At 33.5% G+C, this 16715-nt stretch overlaps 1 long non-coding RNA gene across 1 annotated transcript; it reads left to right on the top strand.

The window, feature by feature from the left end:
- The first annotated feature begins 12670 nt into the window (after positions 1-12670).
- LOC131874768 (uncharacterized) lies at positions 12671-14492 on the top strand. The gene is made up of 2 exons (XR_009372138.1): positions 12671-13519; positions 14398-14492. It is a non-coding gene; the product is annotated as an uncharacterized LOC131874768 (long non-coding RNA).
- Positions 14493-16715: the final 2223 nt, after the last annotated feature.

Here is a 16715-nt window from a genome sequence, read left to right as displayed (position 1 = left end):
TAATATTTTTTCAACTTGTTAGGGGTTAAATATTAATAGCTTGATATCAATATATTTTTACAAGTTTGATATATCATATTTTTTAGGTTGATGTGTAAGGAAGTTAAGTAGTGGAACAACTTCGTACACTAACCTTGAGAGGAGGGTAATGCAATTTTTTTTATAGATCATCACACTAGTTATAGAAAATAGAAATAGATATAATAACTTTCAAAACTTAACACAATGATTTACGTGGGGAAACCCTTTCGAGAGAAAAAACCCCACACTCCAAAAGCTGGCCAATATATTATTCAGCAATCAAAACATATAACAATATACTTGTAGAGAAGGCTCTTCACATCAGTACCACTAATCAGAGATTCAGAGGTAACTCAATAGCCTTAAGACTCTTACACCCAACCTCTATCTCACGCACCTCATATATAGGAGATACAATACAAGAAATGTCAAATGATATTACAAAACCATGGGCTAAAACCACCCAATAAGGTGTAACCGACCTTATCTCCCTTATAGATGCTCTATGACATGTTAAAACACACATCAATACATGTGCCTCCCTTTTATAGCTCATTTATGTGTTCTATGTATTTTATATTTCCTATTTTAGGAGTACAAACTTCCGGAGGCCATAACTTGTGAACCGTGTGTCCGATTGACGTACTGTGTGAAGCATCAGAAAGCTCACGAAGTGCTTTATTTCCTTGTAAATGCTACAATGTTTACACCCATTTTTAAAGGAATTTTTAGGGCCTCTAAAGTCCTCAAAATCAAATTTAAACCTTTCATTAGACCCATAAAAAATGGAAAATTTAATATCTTCAAAACTAGCTGTGACCTTGTGACATAACTTTACTAGAATGCTTATCAAGCCAACCAGAAGCTTCGAGGATAAATTCACACCATTTCGTGCTCAAATTAAAACTTAATATAAATAGTAACCTCATGTATGCAAGGTTGAGACACCATTTTCCCAACAAATCTCCCACTTGTTGAACACCTTGCAAGAGCAAAGGGAGTATCAACACAATGAATTAATTGCTAGGGGCCATGAGGCCCATAGACTCCAAACACCATTTGAACTTCTCTGTGCTCACAACCTTAATTAAAGAATCTACAACATTCATCAAATTTTCTACCTTAACCACATTCACCCTACCATCTTCGACCATATCTCTAACAAAATGATACTGAACACCAATGTGCTTGGTCTAGGCATGAAATGTTAGGTTCTTAGCTAGGCAGATCGCATTCTGACTGTCACAATAAACTATCATGGCCCATTGTTTTATTTAAATATCTGAATATAGTCTCTTAAGCCAAATGGCTTCCTTACAAGCATGAGTAGCTGCCATATACTCTATTTCAGTAGTGGACAAAGTAACCACAACCTGTCGCTTACTCATCCAACTAATTGCACCACCAAATAAACTAAACACATAGGCACTAGTGGATCTTCTGCTATCAACATCACCTACCTAGTTTAAATCCACATAACCTTGAATATCAATAGAAATCACGTCTCCAACTAAACTACCATGATAACACAAAGAATACTCTGAGGCACCCTTCAAATATCTGAAGACTCTTTGACTGCATCCCAATGAACTCTACCAGGATTAGACATATATATGGGTAGAACTCCCACTGCTTGGGCAATATCTGGTCTAGTACAGACCATAGCATATATCAAACTTCCAACTGCACTTTGGTAAGGCACTCTGCTCATGTCTTCCATCTCTGATGGGGATGTAGGACAATCTACAATAGATAATTTCATTCCAACTGTAAAAGGAGCACATAATGGTCTACAATACTACATGTTGAACCTCTATAACACTGGATTCACATTCTTACTCTGGCCTAGCCATAGCTTTCTATTCACTCTATCTCTTTTAATTTTTATCCCAAGAATGTGTTTCGTTGCACCAAGATCTTTAATTTCAAATTTAGCAGTGAGCTGAGACTTAAGTTATGAAATCATACCTTTCCCTTTACCAATGAATAACATATCATTAACATACAATGCAATGTACAAGAAATGATCACCATTAGATATATAATAAACACAATGATCTGATTTAGAATTCTCAAATCCTAAACTCAAAATATATGTATGAAATTTTTGGTACCACATCCTAGGACTCTGTTTGAGGCCATACAAAGATTTCTTTAATTTATAGACCAAATTAGTTTTACCTTTCACCACATAGTGCTCCAGTTGTGTCATATAAATGTCCTCCTCCAAATCACCATGAAGGAAATAAGTTTTCACATCCATTTTCTCAACCTCTAAATCATAAGCAGCAGCAATAGAAAGCAAAAATATAATGGATGTCATTTTTGCAACAAGATAAAATATGTCACCATCATCAACCCCCTCAACCTGAGAGTAGCCTTTTGCAACCAACCTCACTTTATAATTCTCAATGCTCCCATTTGAACAAATCTTTTTCTTCAACACCCATTTACAACCAATAAGTTTTCTTCCTTCAGGCAATGGTACAAGATCCCATGTGTCATTATTTTTTAAAGTTGTCATTTCTTCTTCCAAAGCAATCTTCCAGGATTCTGCATCATTCATACCTAATGCCTCTTCTATAGATTTTGATTAATCCATATTAGTATTCAAAGCAAAAATACATCTCCAATCATCAGGTGAATACCTTTCAGGTGGTTGTCTATGTCTTGTAGACCTTCGAACAAGCTGAGTTGGAGGTTCTTCCTCCTCTTTTGAAGATTCGGATCTAGACGAGCTCTCCTCAACTTCTTGCCTATTTAGGGGTCTTGATTGAACTCTCTCAGGTGTAGAAGGAAATTGAATCACATCTTCCTTTTTAGTTTGTTCTGGCTGCAATGTATCAGGAGACTTAATTTCTCTAAAAATAACATTTCTACTAAAAATTACCTTTTGTGCAACAGGGTCCCAAAGCTTGCATCCTTTCACACCATAAGTATATCCAATGAAAATACATTTCACAACCTTGTTCTCCAACTTTGTCCGCTTCTCCTTTGGCACATGTGCATATGCCTCACAACCAAAAAATCTAAGATGTCTCAATGACTTCATTGAGACCCGACCATGTTTCCATAGGCATTTTATCAACAAGGGCTAATGTAGGAGACCTGTTAATCAGCTAGCGAGCAGTGGCAACAACTTCAGCCCAAAAATGTTGTTCTAGACCAACACCACTCAACATACTCCTAGCCTTCTCCATCAATGTCATGTTCATTCTTTCTACCACTCCATTCTGTTGTGGAGAATATAGAGTTGTCTTCTGTTTGTTAATGCCACAATCTTTACAGAATCTATCGAAATCATTAGAGAAAAATTCACCGCCATTATCAGTCCTCAAACATTTAATTTTCTTTCCAGTCAGCAACTCAACCATTGGTTTAAATTCTTTAAATCGACTGAAAACTTCAAATTTACTCTTAGAAAATATACCCATGTCCTTCTACTAAAATCATCAATAAATGAAACATAATATGTGGATTTTCCAATCAAAGGAACATCTACAGGATCAAACACATCAGAATAAACAAGATCCAAAACACCACAATTTTTATGAGAACTTGCATAAAATTGAACGTGGTTATGTTTTCCATAAATACATTGCTCATAGAAATCAAAGTCAAGATTACAATTGTTCAAACCTTCAACAAGGTTTTTATTTTTCAAGGTCCTTAGACCCTTTTCTCCAATGTGGCCAAGCCTCTGGTGCCATAATATAGTCTTCTTTGCAAGTAACTTTGCTTCAAAAAAAGGGGCACCTTTAGGTACCCAAAAGCCATTTCCATCTACTAAAGGTGAAACCTTTAAATCTTCCACAAATTTACTTTTTACAGAAGTGCTATTACACTCAACAATGTATGCATCTAGCTTATTCAAAGTGCTGAATATAACACCTCTATCAATTACCATAGCACCCTTAATCATCTTACATCTTGCTTCAGAAAAGACTACCTACACACTCGCATCTATCAGTTTGCTCACAAATAAGAGATTTCATTTTAATCCGAGGATATGCAGCACACCATTAATCCTTTTTATTCTACCATCAAAAAACCTGATTCTAACTTTCCTTTGACCAACAATGTCTAAATATGAATCATCACCCAAGTACACCTTACCTCCATTAAATTCTTCATATTTAGAAAACCAATCTCTATTGACAGTCATATGAAAAGATGCACCTGAGTCAATTAACCACGCATCATTACCTACATGAGTTGCCAAAGCTGCAATAAATGCATCACCATCTTCCTTCTCGGACTCAAAATTATAATCAATCTTCTTCTTTTTCTTCTTCTTTTCTTCTTTGTAGTTATGGATGTGACCTGGTTTACCTCAATTCTAGCAAATGACTTTGGAATTTCTAGGAGATTTTGATCTCCCTCTCGATTTGGACTTGTCACACTTCTCATTCTTCTTGCCTTTCTCCTTAGGTCTTCCATGAATAGTTAGGGCTTCCTTGGAACCGAGGGACACCTTCCTCCACATCTCTTCACCAAGTAGGGAACCCACCACATCTTCAGATTTTAAAATAACATAAGTACTACCGATGCCATAATAAGAGAATCCCACAAATTAGGGAAAGAAGAAAGCAAGATTTGGCATTTCTCCTCTTTATTCGTCTTAACATCGATAGATACTAATTAAGCCACCAACATATTGAATGCTTCCAGGTGGTCTGCATTTCATCCACCCTCTTCCATCTTCAAGGAATACAATTTCTTCCTCAAGAAAATCTGATTTAATAAAGATTTTGCTTGATACATTTCACCAAGCTTAGTCCATAGCTTCTTTGTAGTGTTTTATTTGTGGACATGATCAAAACAGAGTCTGCCAGGAACAGTTTGATTAGACCCTTGGATTTTCAGTCCATAACATCATACTGAGTCACCGCAGTAGGATCAAAGGGCCTTTCAACATTCACGTCAACAACATCCCATAGATCTCGATCTATTAGCAGATCTTCCATCTTCAACTTTCACATCTTAAAATTCATTCCATTAAATTTCTCCACCTCTATTTTCCCTAACGAACTTGCCATCTAAAAATTCCTACAAGAAGATCAAAAAGTGTCTTCTACACAAGCTCCCACTCAAATATGGATTAGTTCAAAATACTCAACAACCCACAATTGAAACCAAAGGTGATCAAGCTCTGATACCACTTGTAAGGAAGTTAAGTAGACGAACAACTTCTTACACTAAACTTGAGAGGAGGGTAATGTATAAAATTTTATAGATCATCACAACAGTTACAAAAAAGAGAAATAGATATAATAACATTAAAACCATAACACTGTGATTTACGTGGGGAAAACCCTTTCGGAAGAAAAAAACCCCACACTCCAAAAGCCGCCCAATATATTATTCAGTATTCAAAACATATTATAAAATAAATGTAGAGAAAGCTCTTTGCAGGAGTACCACTAATCATAGATTCAAAGGTAACTCAATAGCCATAAGACTCTTACACCCAACCTCTATCTCATGCACCTCATATATAGGAGATACAATACAAGAAACTGTCAAACGGTATTACAAAACCATATGCTAAAACCACCCAATAAGGTGTAGACGACCTTATCTCCCTTCTAGATGCCCTATGATGTGTTAAAACACACATCAACATGTGTCCCTCCCTTTTACAGCTCATTTATGTATTCGATGTATTTTATATTTCCTATTTTAGGAGTACAAACTTCCAGAGGCCATAACTTGTGAACCGTGTGTCCGATTGATGAACCGTTTGAAGCGCTGAAAAGCTCACGAAGTGATTTATTGCCTTGTAAATGATACACAATTTACACCCACTTTTTAGGGCATTTTAGGGCCTCTAAAGTCCTCAAAATCAAATTTAAACCTTTCATTGGACCCCTCCAAAATGGAAAATTTAATATCTTCAAAAATAGTTGTGATCTTGCGACATAACTTTACCAGCAATAAAAATATGACCATAAAAATTGAAAACTTGATCTCCCCACCTAACATGTGTGCCCCTTATCTTTAACACAACCGATAGCTAGAGGTCCCTCTAGTGCTCCCACTCACCTATTCACCTCCTTTAGGATCTCCAAACCTTCATTCAGTAGCTCCAAACATGTCATCGCTCATGCTTGAGGTGCCTGTACATTGCCACCACTCTCTTAGACAATAAATAATATCCACATGTCATGAGTAGTTAAGTAGTGTGGTGGAAAGATGCTTCCCTCCACCACTAGTCTATGAAATTAGAAGAATGTACGCCTACATCACAAGGTTATATTCAATGGGAGATAGCTCAAAAGTATCCCTCTCAAAAGGAAGTTTCTCTTGAAAGCGATAGTCTTAAAGCTCCAACCCATGGTTCTCCATCTCTAAATGTAATTATTGATGGGTCTCCTCCTAGGATGGTTGTGTTAATACTTAAAAAATAAAGGATTTTATTATTAATATAAGTTAAAATCACATATAGAGGTTTTAGAAGCAACATATGATGGTTCAATACTTCATGGGGATAGGAATATTGAAACCTAAACTTCTAAATGTGTGTCCTTAGATGATAGAATTTCCAACAAAATTTAGATGATTGTGAAAAATAAATATCTAAAAAAAAATTTAGTCACCCACAACATGCATCTTCAATCATACTCCATAAGTAGCTCTAAGGCTCTGGATTTTGTTAGATATATATATTTTTTTTGGTTAATAAGGTCCTTTTAGTTGTTGTTACACGCCCTTTTTTATGGGTCTAATAAAACATTTTATCTTTATTCTTTTTGAATAGTAGAGGTGGTCTAGACATGAATATAATTTATCTATAAAAAGAAGAATTTAAATAACTCTTAAATAAATTAAATAATTCTAATGTAAATAAAATAACTCAAGACTATGTTTTTTTTTATGGAAGATCTTAATAGAATTTCAAGAATAGAAGAGGTTTTCTTATAGTAGAAGTCTCAAGGAAGGGAATTTAATAATTTTTTTTTCGATATTTCAGCTATTATAAGAAGAAAAAATAGTAAGGTTGTAATTATTAATATTCCCAAGGGGAATATTTTGGAGGATATGGAGGGCATTCAAAAGGAAGGTGTGAATTTCTTCAGTTCAATTATTGTATTTTTCCTCACAAGAAGATTTATTTGCTTAGAAAACAATGATGATGAATATCCCTAGATAAGTGAAGGATTTTCAAAATGAGGAGGTAATGAAAGCATTTACTTTGGATGATATTAATCAAGCTACCTTATCATTTGACTCCAAAGGTAGATGGGTCTTAAACAAGATTATTTGACCAAATTTATAATATTAAAATTTAATATCATTTTCTTTTTGTACTTCATTCAAAAATAAAAATCGTTTGTAGTCTATTTTGAGGTTGGATAGTCAAAATTAGCATAAAAAATTATTCCAATCCAAAACAAAAATAAAACCAACTAGTTAAGACCATAACCATACTTGTCCCTCTCATACTCTAAATAGTTGATGGAAATCAATAATGAGTTATTATATTAATAGGTGAATATTAATATTTATTCCAAATAATTTGGAATGGATCTCTACCATCAAACATATATTATATATTTAATAACAAAACTTGAAAAGCTTAAAAATTGGGATTTGTTGGTGAATGATGACAATATGAATAATTTTAGGTTGTACACGTATAAGCACATGCCATGCAATGCAATGTTATACTATGATAATTAAATATAGTTTTTCTTTAATGAGATCAATAGATATTCATGCAAGGTAAATATATCACTCTTTGACTTGATGGATATTATAGGTTTGATCTTAACTCCAAATTTAATTAGTACTAGGCATGACTATTACTAACATAGTCAAAGTTGAATTTTTTCATTAGAATAAGTATTTGTTAAATATTGATGACCAAATAATTTTAAAGTATAGTTGAAAGTAAAACCATGAACTAATCTAAATGTTTAATTATGAAATGGGTTGGAGAGAGAGTAATTAATTAGAGGAAAAACTTTGCACACAAAGAAAAACTTTGGTCAAAGGTTGATTTAATTTGATTTTGAAGAGTTAATTTCTTAAATAATTATGTTAATCTTGACTTTGAAGAAGTCTTGATCAAAACAAATATGACTATTCTGTTATAATATGACGAGACTGATATCTTTTGACATCTTCTGGATAGATGTACTTAAAGATATCTATGCTAACTACTATTATATTATTTGTCCAATAATTTTTGATAAGCATAGTTGAAGTTGAGTTTTTTCCTTAGAATAAGTATTTGTTAATAATTGATGAGAAAATGATTTATAAGTAAAGAGTCTTCAAAAAATTGTTAGTTGATTTTTCTTTTGATAGCCAAAGCCTTAGGAGTGGAGTTTCATTTGTCCCTTACAATAAATATTTGTTAAAAATTGATGACCAAGTGATTTTGGAGTATAGTGGAAAGTAAAACCGTGCACTCTTATAAATGTTCAAATATGATATATATTGGAGAGTGAGTGATAAACTACAAGGAAAAATATGCACACAAAGGAAAACTTTGGTCAAAGATTGATTTATTTTGATTTTGAAGAGTTATTTTCTTAAAATATTATGTTAATCTTGGCTTTGAAGAAGCCTTGTCTTACATTATAATTGTTTGTTTATAGTTCTTTAAAATGGATATGACAATCCTTGTATCAAATGACAAGACCATATCTTTCCAAATAGCAATATTTATTTGATATATCTATATTTTTTTTGATCGGTAATATAGTTTATTATATTATATTATGAAAATAAGCAATACATTGTCAACGAGGATTATCCTCAAAACAACAAACCACCCAAACCACCTAACAAAAACCAGATGTCAATACCACCATCCAGTAAACCCACCAAAGCACCACCCCACATCCAAGTTACAGTTTTTCGAGCTCAAAAAAGGTGCTCATTACATCATTGCCATACAAAAATTAACTGGTAGAGATAAGTTCATACGATATTACTGAAATAAACAGATAAACTTGAAATTTCTAGCATAATTTTAAACAAAAACCATGCATGTAGTAGACAAAAAACAGAGATACTCGGGATCATATTGGATCATTCTCATCCCACATCCTCCTCTTTCATGGCCACACCACTCATCTCTCCACCTGTCTCGCCTCCTCGTTTCCTCGGGAGAATTGCCAGAGGCATGTTCCTCTCTACCATCTCCACAGTCCTATGTCTGGTCTTTGGACGTTGCCTCCTTCCACCTGCTTCCTCAACCCCTACCTCCTCGCGGGTCTACCTAATAATCTCTTCTAATTCCATAATTTGCACACACAACTTCAAAGCCTCCTATCCTCTACTTGTTGTTTCTCGAAACCTGGCTTTCGCCTCTTCTTGCTGTTTGAGGAAAGGAATATGCATATGTTTGTCCCTAAGTTCTCGGTTCTGCTCCGAATCACCTTCAAAAACATCAAACCCCCAACCCAGCACCGCCCACTCCAGCAAAGCCTCCAAATTATCCAGGTATTCATGTGGTACTATAGCCTACAATACCTTTTGAACCTCCACACATGAGGAGTCCATTCAAGCCCCCATGCCATGATAAGAGAATAGATTTCCGCCCTTGTCCGGTACCTATGGCCAATTACTGCCAGCTCTTCTCCCAACACTAATTGCACCTTCATAAATAGTGGCTCCTTCAAACGAAACATGGTCATCAAACGTCTCTTTGGAACCAGCCCCAAGAATATCAACATCATTTTGGTGGTTCTTAACATGAAGTTGGCCTCCATTGTACTCGCCAACCTCAAAAACCGCCTTTCTCTGTCAACAAACCACTTTCTCAGACCAAGGAAAGCTCCCACCAGCCGCATTGAACGGAAATTCATTCCCATTACTTCTATTAATGATTTTACCACAACTTTCGTCACTGCTGCAAAGATAATCGGCATCAATTGCCAATGTCCACCAAGCTGGCCTAGGCTCTCGGGCAGAGAATAAGAACATACTTCTCACACACTTTTTCTTGTTCATTAGTATTGTCTAGTACAAGTCGTTTAAACTTTCCATTGTATTATGGAATCATCTCTACCCCACCACATCATCACACATTTGTCTAGTTCGCATGCCACATTTGATAAAGCATCCGCTAATGCATTCCCACCCCTTGTAATGTGAGATATACAAAAATATTAGAAATTATTTAATTTTGAACAAATCAATGCTATGAATTTATTTAGTCTCCAACTCGGGGTTGCACCTTTCATAATTGCATCCACCACTACCTTGGAATCTCCTTCCAAATGCACTTTTAGAGCCTTCATATTAGCAACCAATTCGACTGCTAATAAAGCGGCCTACATCTCTGCTTCATTGTTAGTCTCGTCTTGTAGTCTTTTCACTCCCTTGAAAAGAATCGTCCCATCCTCATCACGAGCAACACATCTTGCCCCTGAAATACCTGTGTTACCCCTAGATGGCCCATCAAAGTTGATTTTGATCCACCCTTGCTCTGGTTTAGACCACTCTTCCTCCTTTTGCCCATTCTCCCCACACGAAGGATGAACCCTTGAGAACCCATAAATGGGTTTTGATATATCTATATTAATTACTATTAGATATGTGATAATGTAATATTTGTCTAATATTTTTTAATATGATTAGAAATTGGCAAGTGATACAACTAATATTTTAAAAAAATTAAACATATATACATATTAATAAAATAACACCTAATTTTTAAGTAATGTTTATTTTTATCTTATTAATAAATTTTATGTCTTTTTTTTAAAACTGGTAAAATAATCAAAACACAACCAAGGAGTATTAAAAAAAAAAACTATCTAACAATTATTTGATTTTATACTTTCATCAACTGAATAAATAATTGACTCAACATCATTGGCTGCAATTGGGATGTGGCTGGTTCTTGGTAATTCTCTCTTTTGGCCTGAATTATTTTATAATTTAAATTATTTAGTTCATTGTTTTATTATTTCATTTTTTCGAAAGCTATATTTGATTATTTTTAAAATTATTTATTCTATAAAGTAAAATTTATGTACTTAAAGTTGTTCATTTTATAAAATATTTTATAATTTTTCTTTGCAAAAAATAACATATTTATCCTTTCATTAATAATACTAATCCGACCACTGTACAAAATTGATTATAATATTTTTTTTTACATCTCTATATATTTGATTCGATTTAAATAACATCACTTACTGTTAAAGTAATTATTTCACATGTACAACTCTGTATTAAATTAATATTAATTTTTTTTGTTTGGATACGGATTCATGTGAATAGTTGCGTGGCTGGATAAAGCCATTTATGGAAAAGAATATGCCTAAAAAGAGAGGCAATTTTATCAAAGTATATTATTATTTTCTCACAGTCTCCTATCTGCCGTTCAATATCGTCGTCAGTGATGGCAGTACAAGTCAGAGCGGATTTATAAGCAAATCAACCAGTTTTTTATTTATTTTCTTTTTCTTTTTCATTGATGCCGTTGAAATAAACGCCGTGTATTTGCTCGATAATCAGATTTTTTACTTCACCTAAAAGAGTTAATATTAAAAAAATAAATGTTGAGTACCGTAGATGTACTTTTTATTAATTAACCATGCTATACTTTTTATTATTATTAATTAACTTACAATGCCATGCTACGGCTATATTAACTCTATGCATTTGTATTAACTTCATACCAATATTTTTATATAATTTTGATTTTTTTATTATTTTTATTTTTATTTTTATTTTATTTTTAATGATCCACAATATTAATGGGAATATAGTTTTTCAAATTTAGAAATTTGTCATTATTTTTAGTTTACATTTGAGTAAAAATAAATTAAAATATATTCAAATTTTCAAATTTTAATATTTTTTGATGTGAGAAAAAAAAATTTCACGCAAGATTTTAATTTATTTTTAAACAATTGAAACATAAATTTATAAATTAATTTAATTTATATATCTTGATTACAATTGTTAAAGATGAAAAAATAAAGATTAGAAATTAGGTATAATTTTGTTATATTAATATTGTATTTTTCAAGTATGGTAATTAATAAAATTTAATTAGTTATTATTCTTTTAAAATGGTAAATAGATTTTTGTAATTAATTTAATTTAAATATTATTGTATATTAATGTAAATTTATTTTTAAAATTATATTAGAGTTTAAAATTAAATCTTTTCAACTACAATAGTATTTTAATTAAAATTTTCTAATATTCATTTTCCTCTACCTTTCTCTATCTCTCTATGTATTTGTCTCCCTCTTCCTCTCCCTTTAATTTATCTCTATTTTTATTTACTATAAACTAATCATACTAATGGCAGGAACTTGATGCTTTGCGTCCTTGTTATTATTAGGAACTTGATGCTTTGCGTCCTTGTTATTATTAGTTCTTGCATGAGGAAACTATAGCGAAGGCTTCAAACTGTAAACTGTGATTAATCTTTCCCCTTTCAGCCAATCAACTTTCAAGAAAGTTCTGCATAATTTTATTTCCAAACTATAAACTAAATAAGTTGCTCATTTTTTAGTCAAAATTTTGATACACAGTATTTTGGCCATCTTTGATTGGCATTCCACACGGCTAGTAGAGAAATTCAGAGTTGGTCACAGTTTCCCATAGGAGAGAACACACGATTAATGAAGGAAGGGCAGTGTAAGAAAGGTCTTGGGGTATGTGTTTTTGAAAATTGCAAGGCAGTGTCAGGAATCAAACAGTTTAGATGCCTTGTCTTTGCTTCCGCATTTTGCAGACATGCCTAACATGCAAGCACAAAGGGTGGAATTTGGACCTTACACCAGGTGTAGAAGACTTGTCTCATAATGGAACTGCAAAGCCCTTTCTTGCAACTTTCAATGCCACGTATCATTCATGTTGCAACAACTAGAATGAATTTCAAAATCAGCTCCTCAAGTATGTCTAATGCACACATACGTTTTTTCTCTTATTTCCCTTTTCCTTGCTTGGGTATTTATGTTCTGATGTTTATTAATGGTGAATGGGTTAGATTTTTGCAGTCATTAAACCTACTACATGGCATGATTAGCCTACAAATGTGAACAATTCTACAAAACATTTACACAGATGCCCTGGATCAAGATACAGAAGATATAAATATGGTTGGGGCTGTGAAGACAAACAAGTCACGAACCGAGTCAGGGTCAACTCAAGAAAGCTTGACATAGCTAATTTTAAAACAAAGTTTAAGAGGGAAACAAGACCTTATGTGGAAGTAAGCTACACAAATCAGGAATGCATGTTTTAAGCCGCAGACAAAATCCTATAAGGAAAAGTTGAATATTTATTGTTGCTGGGGGTTGGATTGCATTTAGGTTTGTGGGTCATTCTCTCAAGTTGTATCAGCTTCAGAGTTCTCTCTTAGAGCCCATGAAAGATTTTGGTGGATAATCTTGACTCTTTAAATTCACTTTTATTGGGACTGTTACAACACTGGAACTGCTTTTTGTGTGTAAAGATTTATGCTCTTCCCTGCCAATATGAAATCTTCTCTTAGGACACTATTAGTATTATTCATGTAAGTGTTTTTTTCCTCATGTTTCATCTTGATATAATGAGTTAATTGTACCATTGATAGTCTTGAGAGATGATGCTTGTGAACCAGTATTCATAAGATGTGGATGCATAAAGATTCAATGGAAACCACGAGTTAAGGCCGACAACCCATTCCATTTATTGTAATCGCCATTCCATCTATACCTGCCAGGCTACTGCCAGTGGTGAATAGGGTCTGTCCTTGGGCGCTTACAATATTGTATATCTTATAGTCAAATTATAAAATTTATTAGGAAATGGGCTTTACTTTGAATTTCATAAAATTTTGTCCAATTTCATTCCTCGTAGAGTGATAGTATCTGGGGGGAATTTAGGCAACATCTCTCATGAAAGGGTAGCTGACAGGTTGCCCCAGTTCAATTTGAGTTTGGGTTGGTTAGTGGACTTGTTTTTTGTTGGCCTGAGAAATACATCTGCTACCACTAAGTTGTCTTTTATAATACCAAAATCTCGTAGTTAACGAAATTGTGAACAGCTTAGGTTGCTTGTAAATTTTTATACCCTTTTTGTCTTTGACATGATTACTGCATTACAACATTTGAGTATGTCATCAATATGGTTTACATTGCCTTGGTTTTCATTATAAAGTGTATTATGTGTATCGTATATAATTGCAATTAATGGAATTGTTCAGTGCAATCTTCTATCTCTTTACTGTCATACAAAACATAAACAAAGAAACATGTTTGCGACACCATGACAACAGTAAAACAAAATTTGGAGGATTACATGTTAAAAAATAAATCATGACCTCACTTCTTCATTATAAGATACTTCATTTGAGTATTATGTTTGAGTGCAGTTCTGATTAATTTGACATGGTCTTCTCTTGTCAAACAGGAGGGTTTGATGTTGAATGGAATGAAGTAAGGTGGGAATCCATCATGCAACAAACCTGTATAATTTTTCTGTCAAGAACATTCTTATTGCATTTTCATCTTATTCTACACCTTCGATGTTTTTTTATATTCTTTTGCATTGTCATAATATTTCTGATTCTTTGGTGCTCTAATTCAAGTTACAAATTTCTCCGCTGAGGTGTTTAAAGGCAGAGAATTCTTGTCAGTATAGAAGAATTGGCTGGCCCTTCTCAAAAATTGCTTTGATCTATAATGATTGGATAATATAGGCACATACAAATTCAGAGTTAGTTGTAAGACAGTATGACATAAGGGATGGAATTGTCACATGATTACTCTAGGTGTATCTTGTACTATCTATCTGCATGCAAGTCACATTAGTGAAAAACATATTTGAGATACAGGGCAATCACATATTTAGTTGAGGCCTTTTTCGTTGACCTGCTCAATGAAATCTGTTCTTCATTTATTACATGCTCTTGTACAATCTTCGTTTAGTTGCTTTGTATTAGCTTTTAGTATAAAGCATGTTTTGACCAAAGGGTGAATAGGTTTTAATGGGCTCCTAACTTCGTTACATCAAACCATCAGCATAACAACAACTGACCAACAACAAAACAACAAACAACTATAATCTAAAATAACAAATTTTGAAAGGGCCTGGAACCTTTTACAAGAGAAAAGCTGTTCAACAATACATCTGCAAACAAGTATAATAAAGCATGTTATGTGTGTTGTATATAGTTGCCATAAATGGAATTAATCGGGGCATATAAATCTCTCATTCCCCAATCTTCTTAATTGTTGCTCTTTTATGTCATAATGTTGATTTAGGGCATAGAAATCTCTCATTCCTCAATCATTGATATGATTTATCTTTTGTTGTCCCTCATTCATATTACATTTTCAATGTGATATGTGATATAAGATCTAAATCTCATGAACAATTCTGATTACATCAGGCATGTAGAAGCATAGACCAGACACGTGAATTGTTTTAACATTTCCACCTATTTTTAAAGTAGAAATAAATGTCCGGGAACTATCATTTCCCTCTAAATCATAACATATCAAAACTCAATTTTAGGTTATTTTCCCATGTATCACAGTAGTCTAAATTAGTCTTATCTAGGATATCTGACTCCTTCTAATTTACTTTAATTTCTAAAAATCGGATTAGGGTTCAATCTCAATGAGTGTGCCTGATCTAAACGTCTGGATCAGGCAACATTTATGCTAAGGCTATATATTAAAACCAACTTGCTTGATGTTTAGTGCCAAGGGCAGGGAATGGTTAATTTCTTCTCTGCTAAGTATAATTTGATAGCCTAGTCATTTTCTGGATGACTAATTAGAAAAGATTGTAGATGTGAAGACTGACTCTACTTGCGAGTGCAATAATAAGGAGAATGGGCAAGGAGGACCATGTCATTAAGGAAAAGAAGTATACACATATATGAGGCCTTTGTAGTTTTGGTTTCAGGTTTTTGCTCCATCTCTACTTGGGCACAAACAGCCAAGCTTCTGCTATAAATTGTGGTGCAACACTTTTTATCCAGGTAGTGCTAAGATTCACAAAAAAGTCGCCACCTTTTCTCATATCTAGATTCTTATGATAGTTACTGATTGGTTAATATCACAAATATGTTCATGTCAAAAAACTAACAATTATTTGTTAATAGGATATACATTCATTAGATGCCTATAGGTTTAGAAGACCCTAAAACATGAAGCCCACCCACCTGCCTTTTATTAGCTAAGCTATTCATCAAATGGACATAAGAGCACAACAAAAGGGTTGGAATGACTTTGTCATGAACAAATTTTGTAACCAGCTACACAGTACAGAGTCTAGGAAAACCTCAAGATTATGCTAAAAAACTTTGAGAATTGAGGCTCATGGCTAGGCAACACTGGTACATCCAATTTATTTTAGGACCATAAATGAAAGAAGTGGAATCAGAAAAATTAAAAATAAGTTTCATAAGTCTGTCATAAATTGTGCCTTTGAATAAGAGGTCCTATGCCTTGCTGTCCATAAAAGCTATCAATCAGTGCAAACCAACTAGGCTGAAACTTAAAGCTATCAATTAGTTCAAACCAGCCAGGTTGAAACTTACAAATCTATGCATACAACAAACACAAAACAAACACAAGCAAAGACTCTCGGCAGGAACTTCGTTGCTTGCAGCTCTTGTTGTAATATGCTCCATTATATTATTTTAAAATTTCATTAAACACATATTCTTTCCAAAGGTATGTGGTTTTAGCATAGTTTCCACTATTAAAATTTTGAGA

This window comes from Cryptomeria japonica, chromosome 4, assembly GCF_030272615.1.
Source record: "Cryptomeria japonica chromosome 4, Sugi_1.0, whole genome shotgun sequence".
In the NCBI taxonomy this organism is placed as follows: Eukaryota; Viridiplantae; Streptophyta; class Pinopsida; order Cupressales; family Cupressaceae; genus Cryptomeria; species Cryptomeria japonica.
The sequence above is the reverse complement of the archived record's forward strand: the minus strand, read 5'-3'. Positions and strand labels throughout refer to the sequence as shown.